Here is a 15,817-nt window from a genome sequence, read left to right on the forward strand (position 1 = left end):
AACATTTATTACTGTGTTAGTTTCAATGTGAAATTTATAAATGTATGTATTTGTCTTTTAATTATTTATATTCTTCCTTTTATGTAATTAGATATTATTAATGGGACAATAAACTGCTAGGCATTACTACAACAGAAAGGATAATACTTGTTATGTTATTGTTTTTCTTTTTGCACCTACAGCTCTCTTTTACTCTTTTAGCACCTTAACGATTCCAGATTGTGAAGCTCTCCCTCTTTCTACTGGCCACCTCCATCTTGAAGCACAGGTGTTATATCACAACCTATCGGCTAGATTACGAGTTTTGCGGTATGAGTGAAAAAGCAGCGTTATGGTTCTTTTTCACTACCGCTGGTATTACGAGTCTTGCAGGTTTAGCTGCACCGCACACTTTTTTGGCCGTAACACAGCGTAACAACCGCAGCTTTCAAAAAGTCCTTTTTCAATGGGACTTCCACAGCGTCGGTATTACGAGTCTGCCTGGGAGGCCAAAAAGTGAGCGGTACAGCCTATACCGTCAAGATCCATACCGTAAACTGAAAGTCAGTAGTTATGAGTGTTACGCTACAACGCCGTAACATAAACTCATAACTAAAGTGAAAAAAAGTACACTAACACCCATAACCTACCTATTAACCCCTAAACCGAGGCCCTCCCGCATCGCAAACACTAAAAATAAAATTATTAACCCCTAATCTGCTGCTCCAGACATCACTGCCACTATAATAAACATATTAACCCCTAAACCGCTGCACTCCTGCATCGTAAACACTAGTTAAATATTATTAACCCCTAATCTGCTGTCCCTAACATCGCTGCAACCTATATTACTGTTATTAACCCCTAATTTGCTGCCCCCAAAATCGCCACAACTATATTAAAGTTATTAACAAATAAACCTAACCCTAAGTCTAACCCTAACCCTAACGGAACCCTAACCCTAACACCCACTAACTTTAATGTAATTAAAATAAATCTAAATAAAAATTACTATCATTAACTAAATAATTCCTATTTAAAACTAAATACTTACCTATAAAATAAACCCTAAGCTAGCTACAATATAACTAATAGTTACATTGTAGTTATTTTAGGTTTAATCTTTATTTCACAGGCAAGTTTGTATTTACTTTAACTAGGTAGAATAGTTATAGTATTAAATACAGTTAACTAAATTACAAAAAAAACCACTAAATTAAACAAAATAAAAAAGAAATTATCAAATATTTAAACTAATTACACCTAATCTAATAGCCCTATTAAAATAAAAAAGCCCCCCAAAATAAAAAATACCCTAGCCTAACTAAACTACCAATGGCCCTTAAAAGGGCCTTTTGCGGGGCATTGCCCCAAAGAAATCAGCTCTTTTACCTGTAAAAAAAAATACAAACACCCCCCCAATAGTAAAACCCACCACCCAGACAACCAAACCCCCCAAATAACATCCTATCTAAATAAACCTAAGCTCCCCATTGCCCTGAAAAGGGCATTTGGATGGGCATTGCCCTTAAAAGGGAATTTAGCTGTTTTTCAACCAAAACCCTAATCTAAAAATAAAACTCACTCAATAAACCCTTAAAAAAACACTAACCCCTGAAGAGCCACTTACAGTTTTTGAAGACCCAACATCCATCCTCAACAAAGCGGCAGATGTCTTCATCCAAGCGGCAAGAAGTCCTTATCGAAGCCGGCAGAAGTCTTCATCCAAGCGGGCCGAAGTCTTCATCCAAGCCGGCAGAAGTCTTCATCCAGACGGCATCTTCTATCTTCATCTATCCGGTGCGGAGCTGCTCTATCTTCAAGACATCCGGCGTGGAGAATCATCATCCTCATCCAATTAGCCAATAGAATGCAAGCTCGATCCTATTGGCTGATTGGATCAGCCAATAGGATTGAAGCTCAATCCTATTGGCTGATTGCATCAGCCAATAGGATTTTTTTACCTTTAATTCCGATTGGCTGATAGAATTCTATCAGCCAATCGGAATTCAAGGGACACCATCTTGGATGATGTCATTTAAAGGAACCTTCATTCTTCAGCGACCATCGAAAGAAGAGGATGCTCCGCGCCGTTTGGATGAAGACTTCTGCCGGCTTGGATGAAGACTTCTGCCGGCTTCGATGAAGACTTCTTGCCACTTGGATGAAGACTTCTGCTGCTTCATTGAGGATGGATTTCGGGTCTTCAAAAACTGTAAGTGGATCTTCGAGGGTTAGCGTTAGGTTTTTTTTAAGGGTTTATTGGGTGGGTTTTATTTTTAGATTAGGGTTTGGGCTGAAAAAGAGCTAAATGCCCTTTTAAGGGCAATTCCCATCCAAATGCCCTTTTCAGGGCAATGGGGAGCTTAGTTTTTTAGATAGGATTTTATTTGGGGGGTTTGGTTGTGTGGGTGGTGGATTTACTGTTGGGGGGTGTTTGTATTTTTTTTTACAGGTAAAAGAGCTGATTTCTTTGGGGCAATGCCCCGCAAAAGGCCCTTTTAAGGGCCATTGGTAGTTTAGGCTAGGGTTTTTTTTATTTGGGGGGGGGGCTTTTTTATTTTGATAGGGCTATTAGATTAGGTGTAATTAGTTTAAATATTTGATATTTTTTTTGTTGTTATAATTTAGTGTTTGCTTTTTTGTAATTTAGTTAATTGTATTTAATAAATGTAATTTATTTAATTGTAGTGTAAGGTTAGGTTTTAGTGTAACTCAGGTTAGGTTTTATTTTACAGGTAAATTTGTATTTATTTTAGCTAAATAGTTATTAAATAGTTAATAACTATTTACTAACTATTCTACCTATGTAAAATAAATACAAACTTGCCGGTGAAATAAAAATAAAACCTAAGCTAGATACAATATAACTGTTAGTTATATTGTAGCTAGCTTAGGGTTTATTTTAAAGGTAAGTATTTAGTTTTAAATACTTACCTGTATGTCGAAGGCGGCAGATTAGGGGTTAATAAGTGTAATGTAGGTGGCGGCGACATTGGGGGCGGCAGATTAGGGGTTAATAAGTGTAGGTAGGTGGCGGCAATGTCGGGACGGCAGATTAGTGGTTAATAAGTATAATGTAGGTGGCGGCGATGTCGGGGGCGGCAGATTAGGGGTGTTTAGACTCGGGGTTTATGTTAGAGTGTTAGGTATAAACATAACTTTTGTTTCCCCATAGGAATCAATGGCTCTGCGTTACGGAGCTTTACGCTCCTTTATTGCAGGTGTTAGGCTTTTTTCTAGCCGGCTCTCCCCATTGATGTCTATGGGGAAATCTTGCACGAGCATGTAAAACCAGCTCAAAGCAGCGCTGGTATTGGAGTGTGGTATGGAGCTCAATTTTGCTCTACGCTCACTTATTGCCTGCTAACCCCGAGTTTATGCAAACCTGTAATAGCAGCACTATAGGGAGGTGAGCGGTGGCAATAACTTGCAAGTTAGCACTGAGCAGCTCTTACCGAAAAACTTGTAATCTAGCCTAAGACGTACGATAGGAGCAGATTATATTTACAGATTTGTGATGTTGCTGGCTTTATATAACAGCTGCATCATAAACTTCAGGTTAGTGTGCACAATACAGAAAAGGAGTTTTACATTTTTGCAGCAGTTGCTTTGCTTTATTTTTTTCCTGAGTCATTTTTCAAACATATTTAGTAACTTTTAAAATCTGTGTTAAATGCAAAAATGTAAAGCTCACACTTCGTATCCTGCATACTATCAACCATATTATCTTACTGATCTGTGAGTGTGCACCAATTCCGTCATAATATATGATAATGGGCTCCACTAGGGCGGTGCCCAGTACAAAGAGGTAGAGCTTCATCATATTTAAGGAGATAAAATAAGGTTTGAAAATAGCTGCAGGCACAGGAGGACATAAAATAACATGGTGAGTAGTAAACATTGTATTATAGCTATACCAAATTGGTTAATGTCCCTTTAGCTTTTTGCTATAAATGTTTGTAAACGCATCTCTGGGATCCCCTTTGTTCAGAAATAGCAGACATATATGGCTTTGCCATTGTTGTTTGGTAATTAGAAGGCCACTTCTATTATACCCGGCAGTGAAGTGGTTAATTAGGTAGCTTAAAAGGTTAAGTTTAGCTTTAGTGTAGAGATTAGGCACCCACCTGACACTTCCCACCTCCTGATCTCTACCTGATCCCCCCCAAACAGCTCTCTAAACCTCCTCCCTCTAACTGTTAGGTGCCATCTTAGGTACTGGCTGCTATCTGCAAGTACCTATAAACTGCTCTATTTAAAATATATATATATATATATAATTTCTTCCTTATTACTGTAGCGTAGTGTCCCCCCATCTGAAATCTTTAGTTAGGACCCCTCATACCCCCAGATCCCCTTTTCTGTAGCATAGCTGCCCCATCCCTCCCTGTCCCTTTATTTTTTTGTTTGCCATAGCGTAGGGCCCTCCCACTCCCTCCATCTCCCTCCTGTCTGGCCGCCCACCTGCAACCCGCCACCTGCCTACATCTCCCGCCGGCACCAGCAACGATCGTTGCAGACTGTGACACACACAGTGTCACTATCTGTAACTGTCAGGCATCTGCCCTCATATGGAGGCGGAGCACCGATTGCACTTCGGCTCCATATGCGGCAGATGCCTGGAGCTTCAGGAGCTCCAGCTCTCGGCTGTAACTTAACAGCCAAGAGTGCTTGAGCTTCCTGAAGCGAAGACATTTATATACGTCTTGCAGTACAATAGGCAAAGTACTGCACAATATATATATAACGTCTTTTTGGGTAAAGAGGTTAAAATTGTATGTTCTATCCAAATCATGAAAGAAAATTTGGGGGTTTCCTGTCCCTTTAAGGGATTAAATGCATAGTCCAGTCATTTTCAGGAAAAGGAGCCCCCTTAATTACTGCTAACATCTAAGTCTTCAATCTATCTTTAATTAAATAAATACTTATTAACAAAACTTGTGAGGGAAGACTACAATTAATCACTTTGACATGTGAAACAACATTTAACGGACTGAACAGTAAAAGAGTCCCAAACTACTAAAAATCAGCAGCAGTCAGTGGCCCATCCGGGGACTACAGCAGAGAAAGGCTCTGAACCTCAAGGCAATAGGATGTTAAGGAGCTCTTTTTGTCTACCTACCTGAGGGAAAACCCCATTGAAGCCTCCACCCCTCCCAATCAGCGTGGCTATCGCTCCCCCCATTTGCCAAAACACTCAAAGGTCGGTATCAAGTTAAATTTACTCCAACCCATAAGATGCCCCAGTTCGAACTAAGAGGAGACAAAAAAATAAAATCCATGGGGTTACATATCTGCCATGGATGACTGGCAGCAACCATAAGTTAGCCATACAACACGCATGCCACCATCAGGCATACCCTAGGGAGGGGGGGGCGAGGAAAACACTGCCATCACAGGAACAGAAAAGGACCTGTAATAGCTGAACACAGTATTTAAAGGGATAGAAAGATCAAACTGAAAATAACAATTAAATTAACTAAATTACATATTAAAAACCTTAACCCTACTCAAATTATTTCAATCTACTATTTAACCTTATTAAAAAATACTAAATTACACAAAAAATAAACGCTAAGTTACAAAAAATAAAAAACACTAAATTACGAAAAAAAGCAAACCACATTATCAGAAATAAAAAAGAATTACACCTAATCTAATAGCCCTATCAAAATAAAAAAAATCCCCCCCCCAAAAAAAAAACCCTAGCCCAAAGAAATCATCTCTTTTACCTGTAAAATAAAATGCAAACACCCCACAACAGTAAAACCCACCACCCCCACAACCAACCCCCCCAAATAAAAACCCTATCTAAAAAAATCTAAGCTCCACATTGCCCTGAAAAGGGCATTTGTATGGGCATTGCCCTTGAAAGGGCATTTCGCCTTTTTACTGCCCAGACCCTACTCTAAAAATAAAACACACCCAAAAAACCCTTAAATAACACTAACCCCCGACGATCCCCTTACAGTTCTTGAAGTTCCGCATGAAGGATGCATCCATCTGGCAAGAAGTCTTCATCCAGGCAGCTTCTTCCATCTTCATCCAGTCTTCAGGATGGACCCGCTCCGCGCCGGATGGATGAAGCTAGAAGATGCCGTCTGGATGAAGACTTCGCCGGCTGTATGAAGATGGAAGAAGCCGCCTGGATGAAGACTTCTTGCCAGCTGGATGGATCCTTCAAGCAGAACTTCAAGAACTGTAAGTGGATCATCGAGGGTTAGTGTTAGGTTTATTTAAGGGTTTTTTGAGTGGGTTTTATTTTCAGAGTAGGGTCTGGGCAGTAAAATAACTAAATGCCCTTTCAAGGGCAATGCCCATACAAATGCCCTTTTCAGCGCAATGGGGAGCTAAGGTTTTTTTAGACAGGGTTTTTATTTGGGGGGAAAGGTTGTGGGGGTGGTGGGTTTTACTGTTGGGGGGTGTTTGTATTTTTTTTACAGGTAAAAGAGCTGATTTCTTTGGGGCAATGCCCCACAAAAGGCCCTTTTATGGGCCATTGGTAGTTTAGTGTAGGCTAGTTTTTATTTTATTTTGGGGGCTTTTTAATTTTGATAGGGCTATTAGATTAGGTGTAATTATTTTTTATTTTTGATAATGTGTTTTTTTTTCTCGTAATTTAGTGTTTTTTATTTTTTGTAACTTAGCGTTTATTTTTTGTGTAATTTAGTCATTTTTAATAAGGTTTAATGGTAGATTTAAATAATTTGAGTAGGGTTAGGGTTTTTTAATATGTAATTTAGTTAATTTAATTGCTCGTTTAATTTAAGTGTAGGATAATAGTTAGGGTAGGTTAATTAATAGTTTAAAAATAGTTTATTTTAATTCTACAGGTAAGTTTAAATTTATTTTAAGATAGGTATGTGGTAATTTTAATTTAAAGTTAGCGGCTTGTTACGTTTAGGGGTTAATAGCTTAATTTAGTTTATGGCGAAGTGGGGGGCTGTCGGTTTAGGGGTTAATAGGTTTAGTTAGTGGTAGTGATGTGGGAGGCCAGAGGTTTAGGGGTTAATACGTTTATTTAGTGGCGGTGGGGTCTCAGAGCAGCGGGATAGGGGTTAATACATTTATTTAGGTTGCAGTGGGGTCTGGAAGCGGCGGGATAGGGCTTAAACATTTTAGTATAGTGGCGGTGTTTAGTGACAGGGTATAAATAAAGTTGGTAGAAAGCTGAATAGACACGAGATTGATGACTGTTAGTTAACAACAGTCCGATGCTCATTGCCCCGTATTTGGTGCGTGGCTTTTTCCCGTTTTTTTTCTATAAATATGGAGATCATATTCAGGTCTGCGGCCGCAATGTTAGGCGATGTTAGGCGATGTTAGGCAAGCATATTGGTGCCGGCGAATGCAGCATAGTTGAGGCTTTGATAAATATAAATAAATGTATTAACCCCTAACCTGCTGCTCCTGATATCGCCACCACTAAATAAAGTTATTAACCCCTAAACCTCTGGCCTCCCACATCACTGCCACTAAACAAACCTATTAATACCTAAACCGCCAGCCGCCGACATCGCAAAAAACGAAATTAAACTATTAACCCCTAAACCTAACAACCCCTAACTTTATATTAAAATTACAAGATCTCTATCTTAAAATAAATAAAAACTTACCTGGGAAATTAAAAAAACCTAAGTTTAAACTATAAATTAAACTAACCTTACTATTATACTAAAATTAAAATATCTATCAATTAAATAAATTAAATTACACATTAAAAAAAACTAACACTACTAAAAAAATTTAAATCTACAATTACAAAAAATTTAAAATACTAAATTACAAAAAATACAAAAATACTAAATTACAAAAAATAACAAACACTAAATTATGAAAAATAATAAAATAAATTATACAAAATAAAAACAATTACACAACTTCTGGCTACCATACCCAGACCAATGAACTAAATGAGAGTGTAAACCAGGATCTTGAAGCCTACCTTAGAGCCTTTGTCAACGCTCACCATACCAACCGGTCTGAGTTTGTTACCCCTAGCTGAGAGGGCAAGAAACACTCATTGGCACTCTTCTCTTAGATGTTCTCCATTTAAAGTCACAGCAGGGTATCAGCCTTGTGTCTTCCCTCTTTCTGCTCAGTCCACTGGAGTTCCTGCTGCAGACCAACACGTCACTGGACTCACCACTCATTGGCAACGTATCGGCTCTCAGCTACGTCCAGCTGTCTCTGGACATAAAAAGTTTGCTGATCATCATAGTGCTTCTGTATGTGCCATCCCAGTGGGTGACTGTGTTTGGGTCTCTACTCGACATTCCACATCTCACTACTCAAGCCTTACATCAAGAATAGATATAACCGGCTCTAAACGCCTCCTCCTCCACTCCTGGTCTGTGGTGACCCTGAATATGAGGTAGCTAAGATCCTGGACTCCAGATACAGGCACAGTCAACTGCAGTATCTGATACACTGGAAGGGTTACTCTGTGGCAGATCATTGCTGGGTTCCTGCCCGTGATATGCATGCTCCATCTTTGATCTCGAGATTCCATGCTGCTCATCCTTTGAGGCCGGCTCTGGTTCCTGGAGAGAACCCTTGAGAGAGGGGCTATGTCACTCTGTGCCACTCTAGCTGTTGCTAGGGGCGCAGAGTCTCCTTCCCTGCTCGTTGCCAGGGGCTGAGTTGGGTGTGGATGCATGTGCAGCGCTGAGGTCATCGCTGCATGCTCTTCTCTCACTGATGCCGGTCCTGACATCTGTGGCATGAATCCTGTGCCTATTTAAGCATATTCAAATGATCTATCACTGCCCAAGTATCGGTGTTACTTTGTGTACTCCTGGGATTAATAGATTGTTTTTCTTATTGCGTTGCTGTGTTTTGAACCCTGCCTGTCTGACTACTATGCCTTTAATACCCCTGAATTGCTGGATCAATAAGCTGCTGCTGAACTCTGCCTGTCTGACTAATCTACCTGTTTAACCCCTAAATTGCTGGACTGATATATTGCTGCTGAACCCTGCCTGTCTGACTACTCTACCTGTTTAACCCCTAAATTGCTGGACTGATATATTGCTACTGAACCCTGCCTGTCTGACTACTCTGCTTATCCACCCTGTTATTCTGGATTGCCTCTCTGTTGCAGAACCCTTCCTGCCTTACAATTCTAGTGGTTTGTCCTTGGACTGCTTTACTGTTGCCGAATCCTGCCTGTCTGACCATTCCAGTGATTTGCCTTGCCCTGTTCTGCCGTTGCCATTGGGGATTGTCCTGCCTGTGGTGAGTGCCGCTCTCCTCATCCTTCTAACTTTCTCTGCTCTGGGATATTCCCTATAATTCCGGTTTGACACTGGGATAACAAGACTACTGGCCGAGTTCGGTCTGATAGATGGGTATCCCACGAGCATTACAACCACAAAGCAAATAATCCACTCCCTTGTTATTTCCCAACTTGACTACTGCAATAACCTACTTACTGGCCTTCCTCTCTCCCGCCTCTCCCCTCTTCAATCCATCCTAAATGCCTCTGCAAGGCTAATCCACCTTTCCTGTTGCTCTGTATCTGCTGCACCTCTCTGTGAGACCCTTCATTAGCTAGCCATTCACAGCAGAATTAAATTCAAAATCCTCACCCTTACATACAAAGCTCTCACCAATGCCACTCCCCACTACCTATCCTCTCTAGTCAACAAGTATACTCCAACCCGCCCACTAAGATCCAACAATGACCTGCTCCTTCCATTTTCGACTATCACCTCTTCCCATGCTAGACTACAGGACTTCTGTGGTGCAGCACCTACCCTCTGGAATACTCTACCTCGTGCTGTCAGGCTTTCCCCTAATCTTTCTTCATTTAAATGCTCCCTGAAGAGTTTTTTTGTTCAGAGCAGCCTACCATCCAACTCAGTAATAAATTAATTTCACTCATCTAATAGTTCCCTCATCTAACTATGTATTAACATCTTGCTCATTCTTGCAGTCCTCACCTCCTATTTCTCAACCTCCTACCCTTCTAGATTGTAAGTTCCCATGGCAATAGGGCCCTCAATTGCTGTATGTGTATGTCTGTGTGTGTCTGTATTTGTGTAAATGTCTATATGTGTGTTTGTGTATTTCTGTATCTGTTTAAGGATTCCAGTCCTGCTTTTACCTTTTGCTTCAACACACCTTCCTCACCTGTACTTAAGGCATCACCAAGCCCCAAACAAGTGCTTAGTTGTTGAGTATTGTTTGCTAAAATCAGTGCTCTGTTTCTTATAAGCTAAATTCATACTAAGAGAAGATTTACTTTTACTACTTCAACTTTTGGAATACAAATACCAGCTGCAGTTTGGTTTCATTAAGGACTGATAATAACTACTTATCAGCGAACTACTCCAAGAAGTAACATTCTATCTCAACTTAACATCTCTACAGGAATTTATACTTTGTTACCAACAAAAGGATTCTACTTAATATGGCTACGGTATTTGTATCACTTCTACTTTCTTTTGGAAGCCTAATCTAACGGCTAATTTCAAATGTCATGTTTTCTCTTGAACATTACTAAACTGACTTTGTCTCTGAAATACTTCTAACATTTGCAACGTATGTTTCATAATTATGTTATAACCATTCTTTGATTCATTTCCATACCGGACAGTAACCGACTTTCTGTGACGTCACACAGCTTTACATATCTCAGCGTGTCAGACAGCTCCTCGCAACTCAGCATGTCTCACAGCTCTCAATACACTATCTGGTCTGTGTTCAGTTATCCACGCTGCAAATACTATTCAGTGTGCTGTGTCTCGCAGCAGGACACGCCCCTGTCAGCACCTGCAGTTTGTATACAACTTGTTTCTCACATTTCAGTGGTTATTACAATGAACTTTATCTCTCCTATATGGGCTTGAACTATGCAAATGTCAAAAGTTGTTATTAATACGATTACTTATTTTCAGTTACATATTACTTATATGGTATAACAACAATATATAACCATATAAAGTCTTCCTGCAATTCCTTATAAAAATCACTCTGAGTAAATACAGTCTATGCTGATATAATAGCCTGTACTCCAGTTGTGAGACATATATAATTTATTTAAACTCTGCAGTTGTGATTCAAATAAGCAGGGAACCTTATAATCTGTGTGTATGTCTGTATATGTGCATGTGTGTATGTCTGTATCTGTTTGTATGTGTGTGTGTATGTCTGTATCTGTGTGTATGTCTGTGTGCGTGTGTGTGTATATCTGTCTGTATTTGTATGTGTGCATGTCTATATGTGTGTTTGTGTATTTCTGTATCTGTGTGTATGTCTGTATATGTGCGTGTGTGTATGTCTGTATCTGTTTGTATGTGTGTGTGTGTGTATGTCTGTATCTGTGTTTATGTCTGTGTGCGTGTGTGTGTATATCTGCCTGTATTTGTATGTGTGCATGTCTGTATTTGTGCAAATGTCTGTCTGTATACGTGTTTTTGTATTTCTTTATCTGTGTGCATGTCTGTATCTGTGTGCATATGTCTGTGTGTGTGTGTGTGTGTGTCTGTATCTGTGTGTAGGTCTGTGTGTGTGTGTCTGTATCTGTGTACATGTCTGTCTATATGTGTGTTTGTGTATTTCTGTATCTGTGTGTATGTCTGTATGTGTGTGTGTGGGGGGGTGGGGGTGTATGTCTGTCTGTATTTGTATGTCTGTATTTGTGTAAATATCTGCCTGTATATGTGTTTGTGTACTTCTTTATCTGTGTGTATGTCTCTGTGTGTATGTCTGTAAGTGTGTGTATGTCTGTATCTGTGTGTATGTCTGTGTGTGTGTCTGTATTTGTTTAAATGTCTGTCTATATGTGTGTTTGTGTATTTCTGTATCTGTGTGTATGTCTGTATATGTGTGTGTGTGTGTATCTCTGTATCTGTGTGTGTGTATGTCTGTGTGCGTGTGTGTATGTCTGTCTGTCTGTATTTCTATGTGTGTATGTCAGTATTTGTGTAAATGTCTGTCTGTATATGTGTTTGCGTATTTATTTATCTGTGTGTATGTCTGTATCTGTGTGTATGTATGTCTGTCTGTGTGTGGGTGTATGTCTGTATCTGTGTGTATGTCTGTGTGTGTGTGTCTGTGTAAATGTATGTCTGTATGTGTGTTTGTGTATTTCTGTATCTGTGTATAGTATGTCCGTATATGTGTGTATGTCGGTCTGTATGTCTGTGTGTGTATGTCTGTATCTGTATGTATGTCTGTGTGTGTATGTTTTTATCTGTGTGTGTGTCTGTATCTGTGTAAATGTCTGTCTGTATGTGTGTTTATGTATTTCTGTATCTGTGTGTATCCATGTCTGTATGTATGTGTGTGTATGTCTGTATCGGTGTGTATGTCTGTATCTGTCTGTATGTGTGTGTGTGTGTGTGTATGTCTGTATCGGTGTGTATGTCTGTATCTGTGCGTATGTCTGTCTTTATGTGTGTGTGGATGTCTGTCTGTAAGTGTGTGTGTCTGAAATAGCTATTTTTGTTGATTGAATCTACCAACCGTTGTTCTCAAGAACACACCTACAAATGGACTGAGCCTGCATGAACAACAGACCTGTTATCTTTTGTGATATGTGGCAAGGTTAAGCTTGTTGTCACTGATACAAGGCTGCAAGGGTTAAACCCCTACCCCCTAAACCTGCACCCCTGTTGTTATATAGTCTAGGTGTGAAGTGTCTTTCTGTTATTGTGTGAGTCATCCATTGTCCTTTTGTAAGTCAGGATATGTTTAGAATCTTGTTTAACTAACCATTGTCTGATGTTTGTCTCATTGTATAATATTTGTTTCTATTTGTGTAGTAACTACTCCCATTTTGTTGGAAATGTATAAAAGCTGTGTATTCTGTGCAATAAAGGAGTTCTTTTTTTCACCTGAATGCTAGTCTGTCTAGTCATTTAGCTGGGCTCCTGCTAGAATCACTTTCCTGGGCTACATAGCAGTTTGTTCAAGACAGCGGAAGGACCCGTTTGGCGGAGCTACCCAGCCGGGGTAGCCGGGGATCCGTCACACTTGTAAACTAGGGATGGGTGAATGTGTAAATTTCCGAATTCGAATGTTAGAACGAATGTTATTACCAAAATTCGAATTACAAATCCGAATGTTGATACGAACAAATATTCTTAAAAATTCTATAAATGAATGCTATTTACAGTTTTCGAATGTCACTTTCGAAATTCGAATGTTTATAATTAGATTGAGTGTCCACATTCAAAATTTCGAATTTAAAATTCTATTTAACAAATACTTTTCAGAAGTTCAATAGTTCATGTGGTAGGGAATCTAGTAAATTGATACATAATAGATACAAATATATCAATTTGAATGTTTCTATTTCGATTAAATATTGCATAATTTGAATATTACATTTAAAGAAACCATTAGAAATACTATTATAAACATATAAATTTGAATTTTTCGAATTCGAATATTGCATAATTTGAATATTACATTTATAGAAAGCATTAGAAATACTATTACAAATATACAAATTAGAATTTTTCGAAACTATTTTCAAATGTAATGGTAAAATTCGAAACCGAACATTTGAAAATCGAATGTTAGAATGTTATGTAAACATTCGAAATTCGATTCAAATGAACGAATGTGTTAATTTGTTTCATTTGTCGAATATTGCGAAACATTCGCCCATCCCTATTGTAAACCCTACTTTGTGCTCTTTCAAATTTCAGAACTGGAAATTCCACAATGAAAGTATAATGAAATTAGTTTTTTTACTGTCCCTTTTTACTGTCCCTGTCTTGCTAAAACCTTAAACTGATTAAATATATTTACAAGCATATCACCCTCATAATTTATTTATTCCATTCTAGTGACTTAGTGTGTGATTGCTCACCAAATTGTAATTATTTTCCTTATTTCCAAAATTATATGTGTACTTTTCCCTTCATTTAATTTGAAATTACCCTTACTATGGCTCAAAGCTTTATTCTGTTGTCCACAATTATAGCAATCTGATTTGATAACGCCCCTTGTGAAGCAAAATAGTAAAATTTATTTTCTGGCAAAACATAATGAAAAGCACATTCAGTATAAAAAATAAATTGCTTGACTAACTAAAGAGATGACCAATGGTTCAGTAGCACTAAAGTTACAGTGAAAGCACATTATAGACATCTGCATGCCAGCTGGCAGTATTGGTGGCATCAGAGATGGTTGTCCGCTGTTAGTTTTTACTTGCATTATATACAGTATATATTTATATATATATATATATATATATATATATATATATATATATATATATATATATATATATATATACTGTATATATATATATATATATATATATATATATATATATATATTTAGATATACAGGCAGTGCAGAATTATTAGGCAAGTTGTATTTTTGAGGATTAATTTTATTATTGAACAACAACCATGTTCTCAATGAACCCAAAAAACTCATTAATATCAAAGCTGAATATTTTTGGAAGTAGTTTTTAGTTTGTTTTTAGTTTTAGCTATTTTAGGGGGATATCTGTGTGTGCAGGTGACTATTACTGTGCATAATTATTAGGCAACTTAACAAAAAACAAATATATACCCATTTCAATTATTTATTTTTACCAGTGAAACCAATATAACATCTCAACATTCACAAATATACATTTCTGACATTCAAAAACAAAACAAAAACAAATCAGTGACCAATATAGCCACCTTTCTTTGCAAGGACACTCAAAAGCCTGCCATCCATTGATTCTGTCAGTGTTTTGATCTGTTCACCATCAACATTGCGTGCAGCAGCAACCACAGCCTCCCAGACACTGTTCAGAGAGGTGTACTGTTTTCCCTCCTTGTAAATCTCACATTTGATGATGGACCACAGGTTCTCAATGGGGTTCAGATCAGGTGAACAAGGAGGCCATGTCATTAGATTTTCTTCTTTTATACCCTTTCTTGCCAGCCACGCTGTGGAGTACTTGGACGCGTGTGATGGAGCATTGTCCTGCATGAAAATCATGTTTTTCTTGAAGGATGCAGACTTCTTCCTGTACCACTGCTTGAAGAAGGTGTCTTCCAGAAACTGGCAGTAGGACTGGGAGTTGAGCTTGACTCCATCCTCAACCTGAAAAGGCCCCACAAGCTCATCTTTGATGATACCAGCCCAAACCAGTACTCCACCTCCACCTTGCTGGCGTCTGAGTCGGACTGGAGCTCTCTGCCCTTTACCAATCCAGCCACGGGCCCATCCATCCGGCCCATCAAGACTCACTCTCATTTCATCAGTCCATAAAACCTTAGAAAAATCAGTCTTGAGATATTTCTTGGCCCAGTCTTGACGTTTCAGCTTGTGTGTCTTGTTCAGTGGTGGTCATCTTTCAGCCTTTCTTACCTTGGCCATGTCTCTGAGTATTGCACACCTTGTGCTTTTGGGCACTCCAGTGATGTTGCAGCTCTGAAATATGGCCAAACTGGTGGCAAGTGGCATCTTGGCAGCTGCACGCTTGACTTTTCTCAGTTCATGGGCAGTTATTTTGTGCCTTGGTTTTTCCACACGCTTCTTGCGACCCTGTTGACTATTTTGAATGAAACGCTTGATTGTTCGATGATCACGCTTCAGAAGCTTTGCAATTTTAAGAGTGCTGCATCCCTCTGCAAGATATCTCGCTATTTTTGACTTTTCTGAGCCTGTCAAGTCCTTCTTTTGAACCATTTTGCCAAAGGAAAGGAAGTTGCCTAATAATTATGCACACCTGATATAGGGTGTTGATGTCATTAGACCACACCCCTTCTCATTACAGAGATGCACATCACCTAATATGCTTAATTGGTAGTAGGCTTTCGAGCCTATACAGCTTGGAGTAAGACAACATGCATAAAGAGGATGATGTGGTCAA

Source organism: Bombina bombina, chromosome 5, assembly GCF_027579735.1.
Source record: "Bombina bombina isolate aBomBom1 chromosome 5, aBomBom1.pri, whole genome shotgun sequence".
Lineage (NCBI taxonomy): Eukaryota > Metazoa > Chordata > Amphibia > Anura > Bombinatoridae > Bombina > Bombina bombina.